The sequence below is a fragment of the Pelophylax lessonae genome, assembly GCF_965119305.1.
Source record: "Pelophylax lessonae genome assembly, chromosome: 13".
In the NCBI taxonomy this organism is placed as follows: Eukaryota; Metazoa; Chordata; class Amphibia; order Anura; family Ranidae; genus Pelophylax; species Pelophylax lessonae.
In genome coordinates, this window is record NC_138780.1 from 89,606,912 (window position 1) to 89,625,012 (window position 18,101).

The window sequence follows — 18,101 nt, forward strand, 5'->3', positions numbered from 1 at the left end:
ATTTTCTCTCTACCCACCCTTGCCTCCTTCTCCGCGCAGCTCTCGATTCCCCCCTCTCTTTCGCACCCTCCATGTCATATTCCGCTCCAGGAGCTCCATCACAGCTCCTTGCTGTCGCTGGGAGGATGTTTTCTCCTCCGCTCGCCCCTTCCACCGTCATTTTTTCTCTACCCACCCTTGCCTCCTTTTCCGCGCAGCTCTCGATTCCCCCCTCTCTTTCGCACCCTCCATGTCATATTCCGCTCCAGGAGTTCCATCATAGCTCCTCACTGTCGCTGGGAGGATGTTTTCTCCTCCGCTCGCCCCTTCCACCGTCATTTTCTCTCTACCCACCCTTGCCTCCTTTTCCGCGCAGCTCTCGATTCCCCCCTCTCTTTCGCACCCTCCATGTCATATTCCGCTCCAGGAGCTCCATCATAGCTCCTCGCTGTCGCTGGGAGGATGTTTTCTCCTCCGCTCGCCCCTTCCACCGTCATTTTTTCTCTACCCACCCTTGCCTACTTTTCCGCGCAGCTCTCGATTCCCCCCTCTCTTTCGCACCCTCCATGTCATATTCCGCTCCAGGAGCTCCATCATAGCTCCTTGCTGTCGCTGGGAGGATGTTTTCTCCTCCGCTCGCCCCTTCCACCGTCATTTTCTCTCTACCCACCCTTGCCTCCTTTTCCGCGCAGCTCTCGATTCCCCCCTCTCTTTCGCACCCTCCATGTCATATTCCGCTCCAGGAGTTCCATCATAGCTCCTCACTGTCGCTGGGAGGATGTTTTCTCCTCCGCTCGCCCCTTCCACCGTCATTTTCTCTCTACCCACCCTTGCCTCCTTTTCCGCGCAGCTCTCGATTCCCCCCTCTCTTTCACACCCTCCATGTCATATTCCGCTCCAGGAGTTCCATCATAGCTCCTCACTGTCGCTGGGAGGATGTTTTCTCCTCCGCTCGCCCCTTCCACCGTCATTTTCTCTCTACCCACCCTTGCCTCCTTTTCCGCGCAGCTCTCGATTCCCCCCTCTCTTTCGCACCCTCCATGTCATATTCCGCTCCAGGAGTTCCATCATAGCTCCTCACTGTCGCTGGGAGGATGTTTTCTCCTCCGCTCGCCCCTTCCACCGTCATTTTCTCTCTACCCACCCTTGCCTCCTTTTCCGCGCAGCTCTCGATTCCCCCCTCTCTTTCGCACCCTCCATGTCATATTCCGCTCCAGGAGCTCCATCATAGCTCCTCACTGTCGCTGGGAGGATGTTTTCTCCTCCGCTCGCCCCTTCCACCGTCATTTTCTCTCTACCCACCCTTGCCTCCTTCTCCGCGCAGCTCTCGATTCCCCCCTCTCTTTCGCACCCTCCATGTCATATTCCGCTCCAGGAGCTCCATCATAGCTAATCGCTGTCGCTGGGAGGATGTTTTCTCCTCCGCTCGCCCCTTCCACCGTCATTTTCTCTCTACCCACCCTTGCCTCCTTTTCCGCGCAGCTCTCGATTCCCCCCTCTCTTTCGCACCCTCCATGTCATATTCCGCTCCAGGAGTTCCATCATAGCTCCTCACTGTCGCTGGGAGGATGTTTTCTCCTCCGCTCGCCCCTTCCACCGTCATTTTCTCTCTACCCACCCTTGCCTCCTTTTCCGCGCAGCTCTCGATTCCCCCCTCTCTTTCGCACCCTCCATGTCATATTCCGCTCCAGGAGCTCCATCATAGCTCCTTGCTGTCGCTGGGAGGATGTTTTCTCCTCCGCTCGCCCCTTCCACCGTCATTTTCTCTCTACCCACCCTTGCCTCCTTTTCCGCGCAGCTCTCGATTCCCCCCTCTCTTTCACACCCTCCATGTCATATTCCGCTCCAGGAGTTCCATCATAGCTCCTCACTGTCGCTGGGAGGATGTTTTCTCCTCCGCTCGCCCCTTCCACCGTCATTTTCTCTCTACCCACCCTTGCCTCCTTTTCCGCGCAGCTCTCGATTCCCCCCTCTCTTTCGCACCCTCCATGTCATATTCCGCTCCAGGAGTTCCATCATAGCTCCTCACTGTCGCTGGGAGGATGTTTTCTCCTCCGCTCGCCCCTTCCACCGTCATTTTCTCTCTACCCACCCTTGCCTCCTTTTCCGCGCAGCTCTCGATTCCCCCCTCTCTTTCGCACCCTCCATGTCATATTCCGCTCCAGGAGCTCCATCATAGCTCCTCACTGTCGCTGGGAGGATGTTTTCTCCTCCGCTCGCCCCTTCCACCGTCATTTTCTCTCTACCCACCCTTGCCTCCTTCTCCGCGCAGCTCTCGATTCCCCCCTCTCTTTCGCACCCTCCATGTCATATTCCGCTCCAGGAGCTCCATCATAGCTAATCGCTGTCGCTGGGAGGATGTTTTCTCCTCCGCTCGCCCCTTCCACCGTCATTTTCTCTCTACCCACCCTTGCCTCCTTTTCCGCGCAGCTCTCGATTCCCCCCTCTCTTTCGCACCCTCCATGTCATATTCCGCTCCAGGAGTTCCATCATAGCTCCTCACTGTCGCTGGGAGGATGTTTTCTCCTCCGCTCGCCCCTTCCACCGTCATTTTCTCTCTACCCACCCTTGCCTCCTTTTCCGCGCAGCTCTCGATTCCCCCCTCTCTTTCGCACCCTCCATGTCATATTCCGCTCCAGGAGCTCCATCATAGCTCCTTGCTGTCGCTGGGAGGATGTTTTCTCCTCCGCTCGCCCCTTCCACCGTCATTTTCTCTCTACCCACCCTTGCCTCCTTTTCCGCGCAGCTCTCGATTCCCCCCTCTCTTTCGCACCCTCCATGTCATATTCCGCTCCAGGAGTTCCATCATAGCTCCTCACTGTCGCTGGGAGGATGTTTTCTCCTCCGCTCGCCCCTTCCACCGTCATTTTCTCTCTACCCACCCTTGCCTCCTTTTCCGCGCAGCTCCCGATTCCCCCCTCTCTTTCGCACCCTCCATGTCATATTCCGCTCCAGGAGCTCCATCATAGCTCCTCACTGTCGCTGGGAGGATGTTTTCTCCTCCGCTCGCCCCTTTCACCGTCATTTTCTCTCTACCCACCCTTGCCTCCTTCTCCGCGCAGCTCTCGATTCCCCCCTCTCTTTCGCACCCTCCATGTCATATTCCGCTCCAGGAGCTCCATCATAGCTAATCGCTGTCGCTGGGAGGATGTTTTCTCCTCCGCTCGCCCCTTCCACCGTCATTTTCTCTCTACCCACCCTTGCCTCCTTTTCCGCGCAGCTCTCGATTCCCCCCTCTCTTTCGCACCCTCCATGTCATATTCCGCTCCAGGAGTTCCATCATAGCTCCTCACTGTCGCTGGGAGGATGTTTTCTCCTCCGCTCGCCCCTTCCACCGTCATTTTCTCTCTACCCACCCTTGCCTCCTTTTCCGCGCAGCTCTCGATTCCCCCCTCTCTTTCGCACCCTCCATGTCATATTCCGCTCCAGGAGCTCCATCATAGCTCCTTGCTGTCGCTGGGAGGATGTTTTCTCCTCCGCTCGCCCCTTCCACCGTCATTTTCTCTCTACCCACCCTTGCCTCCTTTTCCGCGCAGCTCTCGATTCCCCCCTCTCTTTCGCACCCTCCATGTCATATTCCGCTCCAGGAGTTCCATCATAGCTCCTCACTGTCGCTGGGAGGATGTTTTCTCCTCCGCTCGCCCCTTCCACCGTCATTTTCTCTCTACCCACCCTTGCCTCCTTTTCCGCGCAGCTCTCGATTCCCCCCTCTCTTTCGCACCCTCCATGTCATATTCCGCTCCAGGAGTTCCATCATAGCTCCTCACTGTCGCTGGGAGGAAGTTTTCTCCTCCGCTCGCCCCTTCCACCGTCATTTTCTCTCTACCCACCCTTGCCTCCTTTTCCGCGCAGCTCTCAATTCCCCCCTCTCTTTCGCACCCTCCATGTCATATTCCGCTCCAGGAGTTCCATCATAGCTCCTCACTGTCGCTGGGAGGATGTTTTCTCCTCCGCTCGCCCCTTCCACCGTCATTTTCTCTCTACCCACCCTTGCCTCCTTTTCCGCGCAGCTCTCGATTCCCCCCTCTCTTTCACACCCTCCATGTCATATTCCGCTCCAGGAGTTCCATCATAGCTCCTCACTGTCGCTGGGAGGATGTTTTCTCCTCCGCTCGCCCCTTCCACCGTCATTTTCTCTCTACCCACCCTTGCCTCCTTTTCCGCGCAGCTCTCGATTCCCCCCTCTCTTTCGCACCCTCCATGTCATATTCCGCTCCAGGAGTTCCATCATAGCTCCTCACTGTCGCTGGGAGGATGTTTTCTCCTCCGCTCGCCCCTTCCACCGTCATTTTCTCTCTACCCACCCTTGCCTCCTTTTCCGCGCAGCTCTCGATTCCCCCCTCTCTTTCGCACCCTCCATGTCATATTCCGCTCCAGGAGCTCCATCATAGCTCCTCACTGTCGCTGGGAGGATGTTTTCTCCTCCGCTCGCCCCTTCCACCGTCATTTTCTCTCTACCCACCCTTGCCTCCTTCTCCGCGCAGCTCTCGATTCCCCCCTCTCTTTCGCACCCTCCATGTCATATTCCGCTCCAGGAGCTCCATCATAGCTAATCGCTGTCGCTGGGAGGATGTTTTCTCCTCCGCTCGCCCCTTCCACCGTCATTTTCTCTCTACCCACCCTTGCCTCCTTTTCCGCGCAGCTCTCGATTCCCCCCTCTCTTTCGCACCCTCCATGTCATATTCCGCTCCAGGAGTTCCATCATAGCTCCTCACTGTCGCTGGGAGGATGTTTTCTCCTCCGCTCGCCCCTTCCACCGTCATTTTCTCTCTACCCACCCTTGCCTCCTTTTCCGCGCAGCTCTCGATTCCCCCCTCTCTTTCGCACCCTCCATGTCATATTCCGCTCCAGGAGCTCCATCATAGCTCCTTGCTGTCGCTGGGAGGATGTTTTCTCCTCCGCTCGCCCCTTCCACCGTCATTTTCTCTCTACCCACCCTTGCCTCCTTTTCCGCGCAGCTCTCGATTCCCCCCTCTCTTTCACACCCTCCATGTCATATTCCGCTCCAGGAGTTCCATCATAGCTCCTCACTGTCGCTGGGAGGATGTTTTCTCCTCCGCTCGCCCCTTCCACCGTCATTTTCTCTCTACCCACCCTTGCCTCCTTTTCCGCGCAGCTCTCGATTCCCCCCTCTCTTTCGCACCCTCCATGTCATATTCCGCTCCAGGAGTTCCATCATAGCTCCTCACTGTCGCTGGGAGGATGTTTTCTCCTCCGCTCGCCCCTTCCACCGTCATTTTCTCTCTACCCACCCTTGCCTCCTTTTCCGCGCAGCTCTCGATTCCCCCCTCTCTTTCGCACCCTCCATGTCATATTCCGCTCCAGGAGCTCCATCATAGCTCCTCACTGTCGCTGGGAGGATGTTTTCTCCTCCGCTCGCCCCTTCCACCGTCATTTTCTCTCTACCCACCCTTGCCTCCTTCTCCGCGCAGCTCTCGATTCCCCCCTCTCTTTCGCACCCTCCATGTCATATTCCGCTCCAGGAGCTCCATCATAGCTAATCGCTGTCGCTGGGAGGATGTTTTCTCCTCCGCTCGCCCCTTCCACCGTCATTTTCTCTCTACCCACCCTTGCCTCCTTTTCCGCGCAGCTCTCGATTCCCCCCTCTCTTTCGCACCCTCCATGTCATATTCCGCTCCAGGAGTTCCATCATAGCTCCTCACTGTCGCTGGGAGGATGTTTTCTCCTCCGCTCGCCCCTTCCACCGTCATTTTCTCTCTACCCACCCTTGCCTCCTTTTCCGCGCAGCTCTCGATTCCCCCCTCTCTTTCGCACCCTCCATGTCATATTCCGCTCCAGGAGCTCCATCATAGCTCCTTGCTGTCGCTGGGAGGATGTTTTCTCCTCCGCTCGCCCCTTCCACCGTCATTTTCTCTCTACCCACCCTTGCCTCCTTTTCCGCGCAGCTCTCGATTCCCCCCTCTCTTTCGCACCCTCCATGTCATATTCCGCTCCAGGAGTTCCATCATAGCTCCTCACTGTCGCTGGGAGGATGTTTTCTCCTCCGCTCGCCCCTTCCACCGTCATTTTCTCTCTACCCACCCTTGCCTCCTTTTCCGCGCAGCTCTCGATTCCCCCCTCTCTTTCGCACCCTCCATGTCATATTCCGCTCCAGGAGCTCCATCATAGCTCCTCACTGTCGCTGGGAGGATGTTTTCTCCTCCGCTCGCCCCTTTCACCGTCATTTTCTCTCTACCCACCCTTGCCTCCTTCTCCGCGCAGCTCTCGATTCCCCCCTCTCTTTCGCACCCTCCATGTCATATTCCGCTCCAGGAGCTCCATCATAGCTAATCGCTGTCGCTGGGAGGATGTTTTCTCCTCCGCTCGCCCCTTCCACCGTCATTTTCTCTCTACCCACCCTTGCCTCCTTTTCCGCGCAGCTCTCGATTCCCCCCTCTCTTTCGCACCCTCCATGTCATATTCCGCTCCAGGAGTTCCATCATAGCTCCTCACTGTCGCTGGGAGGATGTTTTCTCCTCCGCTCGCCCCTTCCACCGTCATTTTCTCTCTACCCACCCTTGCCTCCTTTTCCGCGCAGCTCTCGATTCCCCCCTCTCTTTCGCACCCTCCATGTCATATTCCGCTCCAGGAGCTCCATCATAGCTCCTTGCTGTCGCTGGGAGGATGTTTTCTCCTCCGCTCGCCCCTTCCACCGTCATTTTCTCTCTACCCACCCTTGCCTCCTTTTCCGCGCAGCTCTCGATTCCCCCCTCTCTTTCGCACCCTCCATGTCATATTCCGCTCCAGGAGTTCCATCATAGCTCCTCACTGTCGCTGGGAGGATGTTTTCTCCTCCGCTCGCCCCTTCCACCGTCATTTTCTCTCTACCCACCCTTGCCTCCTTTTCCGCGCAGCTCTCGATTCCCCCCTCTCTTTCGCACCCTCCATGTCATATTCCGCTCCAGGAGCTCCATCATAGCTCCTCACTGTCGCTGGGAGGATGTTTTCTCCTCCGCTCGCCCCTTTCACCGTCATTTTCTCTCTACCCACCCTTGCCTCCTTCTCCGCGCAGCTCTCGATTCCCCCCTCTCTTTCGCACCCTCCATGTCATATTCCGCTCCAGGAGCTCCATCATAGCTAATCGCTGTCGCTGGGAGGATGTTTTCTCCTCCGCTCGCCCCTTCCACCGTCATTTTCTCTCTACCCACCCTTGCCTCCTTTTCCGCGCAGCTCTCGATTCCCCCCTCTCTTTCGCACCCTCCATGTCATATTCCGCTCCAGGAGTTCCATCATAGCTCCTCACTGTCGCTGGGAGGATGTTTTCTCCTCCGCTCGCCCCTTCCACCGTCATTTTCTCTCTACCCACCCTTGCCTCCTTTTCCGCGCAGCTCTCAATTCCCCCCTCTCTTTCGCACCCTCCATGTCATATTCCGCTCCAGGAGCTCCATCATAGCTCCTTGCTGTCGCTGGGAGGATGTTTTCTCCTCCGCTCGCCCCTTCCACCGTCATTTTCTCTCTACCCACCCTTGCCTCCTTTTCCGCGCAGCTCTCGATTCCCCCCTCTCTTTCGCACCCTCCATGTCATATTCCGCTCCAGGAGTTCCATCATAGCTCCTCACTGTCGCTGGGAGGATGTTTTCTCCTCCGCTCGCCCCTTCCACCGTCATTTTCTCTCTACCCACCCTTGCCTCCTTTTCCGCGCAGCTCTCGATTCCCCCCTCTCTTTCGCACCCTCCATGTCATATTCCGCTCCAGGAGTTCCATCATAGCTCCTCACTGTCGCTGGGAGGATGTTTTCTCCTCCGCTCGCCCCTTCCACCGTCATTTTCTCTCTACCCACCCTTGCCTCCTTTTCCGCGCAGCTCTCGATTCCCCCCTCTCTTTCGCACCCTCCATGTCATATTCCGCTCCAGGAGTTCCATCATAGCTCCTCACTGTCGCTGGGAGGATGTTTTCTCCTCCGCTCGCCCCTTCCACCGTCATTTTCTCTCTACCCACCCTTACCTCCTTTTCCGCGCAACTCTCGATTCCCCCCTCTCTTTCGCACCCTCCATGTCATATTCCGCTCCAGGAGCTCCATCATAGCTCCTTGCTGTCGCTGGGAGGATGTTTTCTCCTCCGCTCGCCCCTTCCACCGTCATTTTCTCTCTACCCACCCTTGCCTCCTTTTCCGCGCAGCTCTCGATTCCCCCCTCTCTTTCACACCCTCCATGTCATATTCCGCTCCAGGAGTTCCATCATAGCTCCTCACTGTCGCTGGGAGGATGTTTTCTCCTCCGCTCGCCCCTTCCACCGTCATTTTCTCTCTACCCACCCTTGCCTCCTTTTCCGCGCAGCTCTCGATTCCCCCCTCTCTTTCGCACCCTCCATGTCATATTCCGCTCCAGGAGTTCCATCATAGCTCCTCACTGTCGCTGGGAGGATGTTTTCTCCTCCGCTCGCCCCTTCCACCGTCATTTTCTCTCTATCCACCCTTGCCTCCTTTTCCGCGCAGCTCTCGATTCCCCCCTCTCTTTCGCACCCTCCATGTCATATTCCGCTCCAGGAGTTCCATCATAGCTCCTCACTGTCGCTGGGAGGATGTTTTCTCCTCCGCTCGCCCCTTCCACCGTCATTTTCTCTCTACCCACCCTTGCCTCCTTTTCCGCGCAGCTCTCGATTCCCCCCTCTCTTTCGCACCCTCCATGTCATATTCCGCTCCAGGAGCTCCATCATAGCTCCTTGCTGTCGCTGGGAGGATGTTCTCTCCTCCGCTCGCCCCTTCCACCGTCATTTTCTCTCTACCCACCCTTGCCTCCTTTTCCGCGCAGCTCTCGATTCCCCCTCTCTTTCGCACCCTCCATGTCATATTCCGCTCCAGGAGTTCCATCATAGCTCCTCACTGTCGCTGGGAGGATGTTTTCTCCTCCGCTCGCCCCTTCCACCGTCATTTTCTCTCTACCCACCCTTGCCTCCTTTTCCGCGCAGCTCTCGATTCCCCCCTCTCTTTCGCACCCTCCATGTCATATTCCGCTCCAGGAGTTCCATCATAGCTCCTCACTGTCGCTGGGAGGATGTTTTCTCCTCCGCTCGCCCCTTCCACCGTCATTTTCTCTCTACCCACCCTTGCCTCCTTTTCCGCGCAGCTCTCGATTCCCCCCTCTCTTTCGCACCCTCCATGTCATATTCCGCTCCAGGAGCTCCATCATAGCTCCTTGCTGTCGCTGGGAGGATGTTTTCTCCTCCGCTCGCCCCTTCCACCGTTATTTTCTCTCTACCCACCCTTGCCTCCTTTTCCGCGCAGCTCTCGATTCCCCCCTCTCTTTCACACCCTCCATGTCATATTCCGCTCCAGGAGTTCCATCATAGCTCCTCACTGTCGCTGGGAGGATGTTTTCTCCTCCGCTCGCCCCTTCCACCGTCATTTTCTCTCTACCCACCCTTGCCTCCTTTTCCGCGCAGCTCTCGATTCCCCCCTCTCTTTCGCACCCTCCGTGTCATATTCCGCTCCAGGAGTTCCATCATAGCTCCTCACTGTCGCTGGGAGGATGTTTTCTCCTCCGCTCGCCCCTTCCACCGTCATTTTCTCTCTACCCACCCTTGCCTCCTTTTCCGCGCAGCTCTCGATTCCCCCCTCTCTTTCGCACCCTCCATGTCATATTCCGCTCCAGGAGTTCCATCATAGCTCCTCACTGTCGCTGGGAGGATGTTTTCTCCTCCGCTCGCCCCTTCCACCGTCATTTTCTCTCTACCCACCCTTGCCTCCTTTTCCGCGCAGCTCTCGATTCCCCCCTCTCTTTCGCACCCTCCATGTCATATTCCGCTCCAGGAGCTCCATCATAGCTCCTTGCTGTCGCTGGGAGGATGTTCTCTCCTCCGCTCGCCCCTTCCACCGTCATTTTCTCTCTACCCACCCTTGCCTCCTTTTCCGCGCAGCTCTCGATTCCCCCCTCTCTTTCGCACCCTCCATGTCATATTCCGCTCCAGGAGTTCCATCATAGCTCCTCACTGTCGCTGGGAGGATGTTTTCTCCTCCGCTCGCCCCTTCCACCGTCATTTTCTCTCTACCCACCCTTGCCTCCTTTTCCGCGCAGCTCTCGATTCCCCCCTCTCTTTCGCACCCTCCATGTCATATTCCGCTCCAGGAGCTCCATCATAGCTCCTCACTGTCGCTGGGAGGATGTTTTCTCCTCCGCTCGCCCCTTCCACCGTCATTTTCTCTCTACCCACCCTTGCCTCCTTCTCCGCGCAGCTCTCGATTCCCCCCTCTCTTTCGCACCCTCCATGTCATATTCCGCTCCAGGAGCTCCATCATAGCTAATCGCTGTCGCTGGGAGGATGTTTTCTCCTCCGCTCGCCCCTTCCACCGTCATTTTCTCTCTACCCACCCTTGCCTCCTTTTCCGCGCAGCTCTCGATTCCCCCCTCTCTTTCGCACCCTCCATGTCATATTCCGCTCCAGGAGTTCCATCATAGCTCCTCACTGTCGCTGGGAGGATGTTTTCTCCTCCGCTCGCCCCTTCCACCGTCATTTTCTCTCTACCCACCCTTGCCTCCTTTTCCGCGCAGCTCTCGATTCCCCCCTCTCTTTCGCACCCTCCATGTCATATTCCGCTCCAGGAGCTCCATCATAGCTCCTTGCTGTCGCTGGGAGGATGTTTTCTCCTCCGCTCGCCCCTTCCACCGTCATTTTCTCTCTACCCACCCTTGCCTCCTTTTCCGCGCAGCTCTCGATTCCCCCCTCTCTTTCGCACCCTCCATGTCATATTCCGCTCCAGGAGTTCCATCATAGCTCCTCACTGTCGCTGGGAGGATGTTTTCTCCTCCGCTCGCCCCTTCCACCGTCATTTTCTCTCTACCCACCCTTGCCTCCTTTTCCGCGCAGCTCTCAATTCCCCCCTCTCTTTCGCACCCTCCATGTCATATTCCGCTCCAGGAGCTCCATCATAGCTCCTTGCTGTCGCTGGGAGGATGTTTTCTCCTCCGCTCGCCCCTTCCACCGTCATTTTCTCTCTACCCACCCTTGCCTCCTTTTCCGCGCAGCTCTCGATTCCCCCCTCTCTTTCGCACCCTCCATGTCATATTCCGCTCCAGGAGTTCCATCATAGCTCCTCACTGTCGCTGGGAGGATGTTTTCTCCTCCGCTCGCCCCTTCCACCGTCATTTTCTCTCTACCCACCCTTGCCTCCTTTTCCGCGCAGCTCTCGATTCCCCCCTCTCTTTCGCACCCTCCATGTCATATTCCGCTCCAGGAGTTCCATCATAGCTCCTCACTGTCGCTGGGAGGATGTTTTCTCCTCCGCTCGCCCCTTCCACCGTCATTTTCTCTCTACCCACCCTTGCCTCCTTTTCCGCGCAGCTCTCGATTCCCCCCTCTCTTTCGCACCCTCCATGTCATATTCCGCTCCAGGAGTTCCATCATAGCTCCTCACTGTCGCTGGGAGGATGTTTTCTCCTCCGCTCGCCCCTTCCACCGTCATTTTCTCTCTACCCACCCTTGCCTCCTTTTCCGCGCAGCTCTCGATTCCCCCCTCTCTTTCGCACCCTCCATGTCATATTCCGCTCCAGGAGTTCCATCATAGCTCCTCACTGTCGCTGGGAGGATGTTTTCTCCTCCGCTCGCCCCTTCCACCGTCATTTTCTCTCTACCCACCCTTGCCTCCTTTTCCGCGCAGCTCTCGATTCCCCCCTCTCTTTCGCACCCTCCATGTCATATTCCGCTCCAGGAGTTCCATCATAGCTCCTCACTGTCGCTGGGAGGATGTTTTCTCCTCCGCTCGCCCCTTCCACCGTCATTTTCTCTCTACCCACCCTTGCCTCCTTTTCCGCGCAGCTCTCGATTCCCCCCTCTCTTTCACACCCTCCATGTCATATTCCGCTCCAGGAGTTCCATCATAGCTCCTCACTGTCGCTGGGAGGATGTTTTCTCCTCCGCTCGCCCCTTCCACCGTCATTTTCTCTCTACCCACCCTTGCCTCCTTTTCCGCGCAGCTCTCGATTCCCCCCTCTCTTTCGCACCCTCCATGTCATATTCCGCTCCAGGAGTTCCATCATAGCTCCTCACTGTCGCTGGGAGGATGTTTTCTCCTCCGCTCGCCCCTTCCACCGTCATTTTCTCTCTACCCACCCTTGCCTCCTTTTCCGCGCAGCTCTCGATTCCCCCCTCTCTTTCGCACCCTCCATGTCATATTCCGCTCCAGGAGTTCCATCATAGCTCCTCACTGTCGCTGGGAGGATGTTTTCTCCTCCGCTCGCCCCTTCCACCGTCATTTTCTCTCTACCCACCCTTGCCTCCTTTTCCGCGCAGCTCTCGATTCCCCCCTCTCTTTCGCACCCTCCATGTCATATTCCGCTCCAGGAGCTCCATCATAGCTCCTTGCTGTCGCTGGGAGGATGTTCTCTCCTCCGCTCGCCCCTTCCACCGTCATTTTCTCTCTACCCACCCTTGCCTCCTTTTCCGCGCAGCTCTCGATTCCCCCCTCTCTTTCGCACCCTCCATGTCATATTCCGCTCCAGGAGTTCCATCATAGCTCCTCACTGTCGCTGGGAGGATGTTTTCTCCTCCGCTCGCCCCTTCCACCGTCATTTTCTCTCTACCCACCCTTGCCTCCTTGTCCGCGCAGCTCTCGATTCCCCCCTCTCTTTCGCACCCTCCATGTCATATTCCGCTCCAGGAGTTCCATCACAGCTCCTCACTGTCGCTGGGAGGATGTTTTCTCCTCCGCTCGCCCCTTCCACCGTCATTTTCTCTCTACCCACCCTTGCCTCCTTTTCCGCGCAGCTCTCGATTCCCCCCTCTCTTTCGCACCCTCCATGTCATATTCCGCTCCAGGAGTTCCATCATAGCTCCTCACTGTCGCTGGGAGGATGTTTTCTCCTCCGCTCGCCCCTTCCACCGTCATTTTTTCTCTACCCACCCTTGCCTCCTTTTCCGCGCAGCTCTCGATTCCCCCCTCTCTTTCGCACCCTCCATGTCATATTCCGCTCCAGGAGCTCCATCATAGCTCCTTGCTGTCGCTGGGAGGATGTTTTCTCCTCCGCTCGCCCCTTCCACCGTCATTTTCTCTCTACCCACCCTTGCCTCCTTTTCCACGCAGCTGTCGATTCCCCCTCTCTTTCGCACCCTCCATGTCATATTCCGCTCCAGGAGTTCCATCATAGCTCCTCACTGTCGCTGGGAGGAAGTTTTCTCCTCCGCTCGCCCCTTCCACCGTCATTTTCTCTCTACCCACCCTTGCCTCCTTTTCCGCGCAGCTCTCGATTCCCCCCTCTCTTTCGCACCCTCCATGTCATATTCCGCTCCAGGAGCTCCATCATAGCTCCTCGCTGTCGCTGGGAGGATGTTTTCTCCTCCGCTCGCCCCTTCCACCGTCATTTTCTCTCTACCCACCCTTGCCTACTTTTCCGCGCAGCTCTCGATTCCCCCCTCTCTTTCGCACCCTCAATGTCATATTCCGCTCCAGGAGTTCCATCATAGCTCCTCACTGTCGCTGGGAGGATGTTTTCTCCTCCGCTCGCCCCTTCCACCGTCATTTTCTCTCTACCCACCCTTGCCTCCTTTTCCGCGCAGCTCTCGATTCCCCCCTCTCTTTCGCACCCTCCATGTCATATTCCGCTCCAGGAGTTCCATCATAGCTCCTCACTGTCGCTGGGAGGAAGTTTTCTCCTCCGCTCGCCCCTTCCACCGTCATTTTCTCTCTACCCACCCTTGCCTCCTTTTCCGCGCAGCTCTCGATTCCCCCCTCTCTTTCGCACCCTCCATGTCATATTCCGCTCCAGGAGCTCCATCATAGCTCCTTGCTGTCGCTGGGAGGATGTTTTCTCCTCCGCTCGCCCCTTCCACCGTCATTTTCTCTCTACCCACCCTTGCCTCCTTTTCCGCGCAGCTCTCGATTCCCCCCTCTCTTTCGCACCCTCCATGTCATATTCCGCTCCAGGAGTTCCATCATAGCTCCTCACTGTCGCTGGGAGGATGTTTTCTCCTCCGCTCGCCCCTTCCACCATCATTTTCTCTCTACCCACCCTTGCCTCCTTTTCCGCGCAGCTCTCGATTCCCTCCTCTCTTTCGCACCCTCCATGTCATATTCCGCTCCAGGAGTTCCATCATAGCTCCTCACTGTCGCTGGGAGGAAGTTTTCTCCTCCGCTCGCCCCTTCCACCGTCATTTTCTCTCTACCCACCCTTGCCTCCTTTTCCGCGCAGCTCTCGATTCCCCCCTCTCTTTCGCACCCTCCATGTCATATTCCGCTCCAGGAGCTCCATCATAGCTCCTTGCTGTCGCTGGGAGGATGTTTTCTCCTCCGCTCGCCCCTTCCACCGTCATTTTCTCTCTACCCACCCTTGCCTCCTTTTCCGCGCAGCTCTCGATTCCCCCCTCTCTTTCGCACCCTCCATGTCATATTCCGCTCCAGGAGTTCCATCATAGCTCCTCACTGTCGCTGGGAGGATGTTTTCTCCTCCGCTCGCCCCTTCCACCGTCATTTTCTCTCTACCCACCCTTGCCTCCTTCTCCGCGCAGCTCTCGATTCCCCCCTCTCTTTCGCACCCTCCATGTCATATTCCGCCCCAGGAGCTCCATCATAGCTAATCGCTGTCGCTGGGAGGATGTTTTCTCCTCCGCTCGCCCCTTCCACCGTCATTTTCTCTCTACCCACCCTTGCCTCCTTTTCCGCGCAGCTCTCGATTCCCCCCTCTCTTTCGCACCCTCCATGTCATATTCCGCTCCAGGAGTTCCATCATAGCTCCTCACTGTCGCTGGGAGGATGTTTTCTCCTCCGCTCGCCCCTTCCACCGTCATTTTCTCTCTACCCACCCTTGCCTCCTTTTCCGCGCAGCTCTCGATTCCCCCCTCTCTTTCGCACCCTCCATGTCATATTCCGCTCCAGGAGTTCCATCATAGCTCCTCACTGTCGCTGGGAGGATGTTTTCTCCTCCGCTCGCCCCTTCCACCGTCATTTTCTCTCTACCCAACCTTGCCTCCTTCTCCGCGCAGCTCTCGATTCCCCCCTCTCTTTCGCACCCTCCATGTCATATTCCGCTCCAGGAGCTCCATCATAGCTCCTCGCTGTCGCTGGGAGGATGTTTTCTCCTCCGCTCGCCCCTTCCACCGTCATTTTCTCTCTACCCACCCTTGCCTCCTTTTCCGTGCAGCTCTCGATTCCCCCCTCTCTTTCGCACCCTCCATGTCATATTCCGCTCCAGGAGTTCCATCATAGCTCCTCACTGTCGCTGGGAGGATGTTTTCTCCTCCGCTCGCCTCTTCCACCGTCATTTTCTCTCTACCCACCCTTGCCTCCTTTTCCGCGCAGCTCTCGATTCCCCCCTCTCTTTCACACCCTCCATGTCATATTCCGCTCCAGGAGTTCCATCATAGCTCCTCACTGTCGCTGGGAGGAAGTTTTCTCCTCCGCTCGCCCCTTCCACCGTCATTTTCTCTCTACCCACCCTTGCCTCCTTTTCCGCGCAGCTCTCGATTCCCCCCTCTCTTTCGCACCCTCCATGTCATATTCCGCTCCAGGAGCTCCATCATAGCTCCTTGCTGTCGCTGGGAGGATGTTTTCTCCTCCGCTCGCCCCTTCCACCGTCATTTTCTCTCTACCCACCCTTGCCTCCTTTTCCGCGCAGCTCTCGATTCCCCCCTCTCTTTCGCACCCTCCATGTCATATTCCGCTCCAGGAGTTCCATCATAGCTCCTTACTGTCGCTGGGAGGATGTTTTCTCCTCCGCTCGCCCCTTCCACCGTCATTTTCTCTCTACCCACCCTTGCCTCCTTTTCCGCGCAGCTCTCGATTCCCCCCTCTCTTTCGCACCCTCCATGTCATATTCCGCTCCAGGAGCTCCATCATAGCTCCTCGCTGTCGCTGGGAGGATGTTTTCTCCTCCGCTCGCCCCTTCCACCGTCATTTTCTCTCTACCCACCCTTGCCTCCTTTTCCGCGCAGCTCTCGATTCCTCCCTCTCTTTCGCACCCTCAATGTCATATTCCGCTCCAGGAGTTCCATCATAGCTCCTCACTGTCGCTGGGAGGATGTTTTCTCCTCCGCTCGCCCCTTCCACCGTCATTTTCTCTCTACCCACCCTTGCCTCCTTTTCCGCGCAGCTCTCGATTCCCCCCTCTCTTTCGCACCCTCCATGTCATATTCCGCTCCAGGAGTTCCATCATAGCTCCTCACTGTCGCTGGGAGGAAGTTTTCTCCTCCGCTCGCCCCTTCCACCGTCATTTTCTCTCTACCCACCCTTGCCTCCTTTTCCGCGCAGCTCTCGATTCCCCCCTCTCTTTCGCACCCTCCATGTCATATTCCGCTCCAGGAGCTCCATCATAGCTCCTTGCTGTCGCTGGGAGGATGTTTTCTCCTCCGCTCGCCCCTTCCACCGTCATTTTCTCTCTACCCACCCTTGCCTCCTTTTCCGCGCAGCTCTCGATTCCCCCCTCTCTTTCGCACCCTCCATGTCATATTCCGCTCCAGGAGTTCCATCATAGCTCCTCACTGTCGCTGGGAGGATGTTTTCTCCTCCGCTCGCCCCTTCCACCGTCATTTTCTCTCTACCCACCCTTGCCTCCTTCTCCGCGCAGCTCTCGATTACCCCCTCTCTTTCGCACCCTCCATGTCATATTCCGCTCCAGGAGCTCCATCATAGCTCCTCGCTGTCGCTGGGAGGATGTTTTCTCCTCCGCTCGCCCCTTCCACCGTCATTTTCTCTCTACCCACCCTTGCCTCCTTTTCCGCGCAGCTCTCGATTCCCCCCTCTCTTTCGCACCCTCCATGTCATATTCCGCTCCAGGAGTTCCATCATAGCTCCTCACTGTCGCTGGGAGGATGTTTTCTCCTCCGCTCGCCTCTTCCACCGTCATTTTCTCTCTACCCACCCTTGCCTCCTTTTCCGCGCAGCTCTCGATTCCCCCCTCTCTTTCGCACCCTCCATGTCATATTCCGCTCCAGGAGTTCCATCATAGCTCCTCACTGTCGCTGGGAGGAAGTTTTCTCCTCCGCTCGCCCCTTCCACCGTCATTTTCTCTCTACCCACCCTTGCCTCCTTTTCCGCGCAGCTCTCGATTCCCCCCTCTCTTTCGCACCCTCCATGTCATATTCCGCTCCAGGAGCTCCATCATAGCTCCTTGCTGTCGCTGGGAGGATGTTTTCTCCTCCGCTCGCCCCTTCCACCGTCATTTTCTCTCTACCCACCCTTGCCTCCTTTTCCGCGCAGCTCTCGATTCCCCCCTCTCTTTCGCACCCTCCATGTCATATTCCGCTCCAGGAGCTCCATCATAGCTCCTTGCTGTCGCTGGGAGGATGTTTTCTCCTCCGCTCGCCCCTTCCACCGTCATTTTCTCTCTACCCACCCTTGCCTCCTTTTCCGCGCAGCTCTCGATTCCCCCCTCTCTTTCGCACCCTCCATGTCATATTCCGCTCCAGGAGCTCCATCATAGCTCCTTGCTGTCGCTGGGAGGATGTTTTCTCCTCCGCTCGCCCCTTCCACCGTCATTTTCTCTCTACCCACCCTTGCCTCCTTTTCCGCGCAGCTCTCGATTCCCCCCTCTCTTTCGCACCCTCCATGTCATATTCCGCTCCAGGAGCTCCATCATAGCTCCTCGCTGTCGCTGGGAGGATGTTTTCTCCTCCGCTCGCCCCTTCCACCGTCATTTTCTCTCTACCCACCCTTGCCTCCTTTTCCGCGCAGCTCTCGATTCCCCCCTCTCTTTCGCACCCTCAATGTCATATTCCACTCCAGGAGTTCCATCATAGCTCCTCACTGTCGCTGGGAGGATGTTTTCTCCTCCGCTCGCCCCTTCCACCGTCATTTTCTCTCTACCCACCCTTGCCTCCTTTTCCGCGCAGCTCTCGATTCCCCCCTCTCTTTCGCACCCTCCATGTCATATTCCGCTCCAGGAGTTCCATCATAGCTCCTCACTGTCGCTGGGAGGAAGTTTTCTCCTCCGCTCGCCCCTTCCACCGTCATTTTCTCTCTACCCACCCTTGCCTCCTTTTCCGCGCAGCTCTCGATTCCCCCCTCTCTTTCGCACCCTCAATGTCATATTCCGCTCCAGGAGTTCCATCATAGCTCCTCACTGTCGCTGGGAGGATGTTTTCTCCTCCGCTCGCCCCTTCCACCGTCATTTTCTCTCTACCCACCCTTGCCTCCTTTTCCGCGCAGCTCTCGATTCCCCCCTCTCTTTCGCACCCTCCATGTCATATTCCGCTCCAGG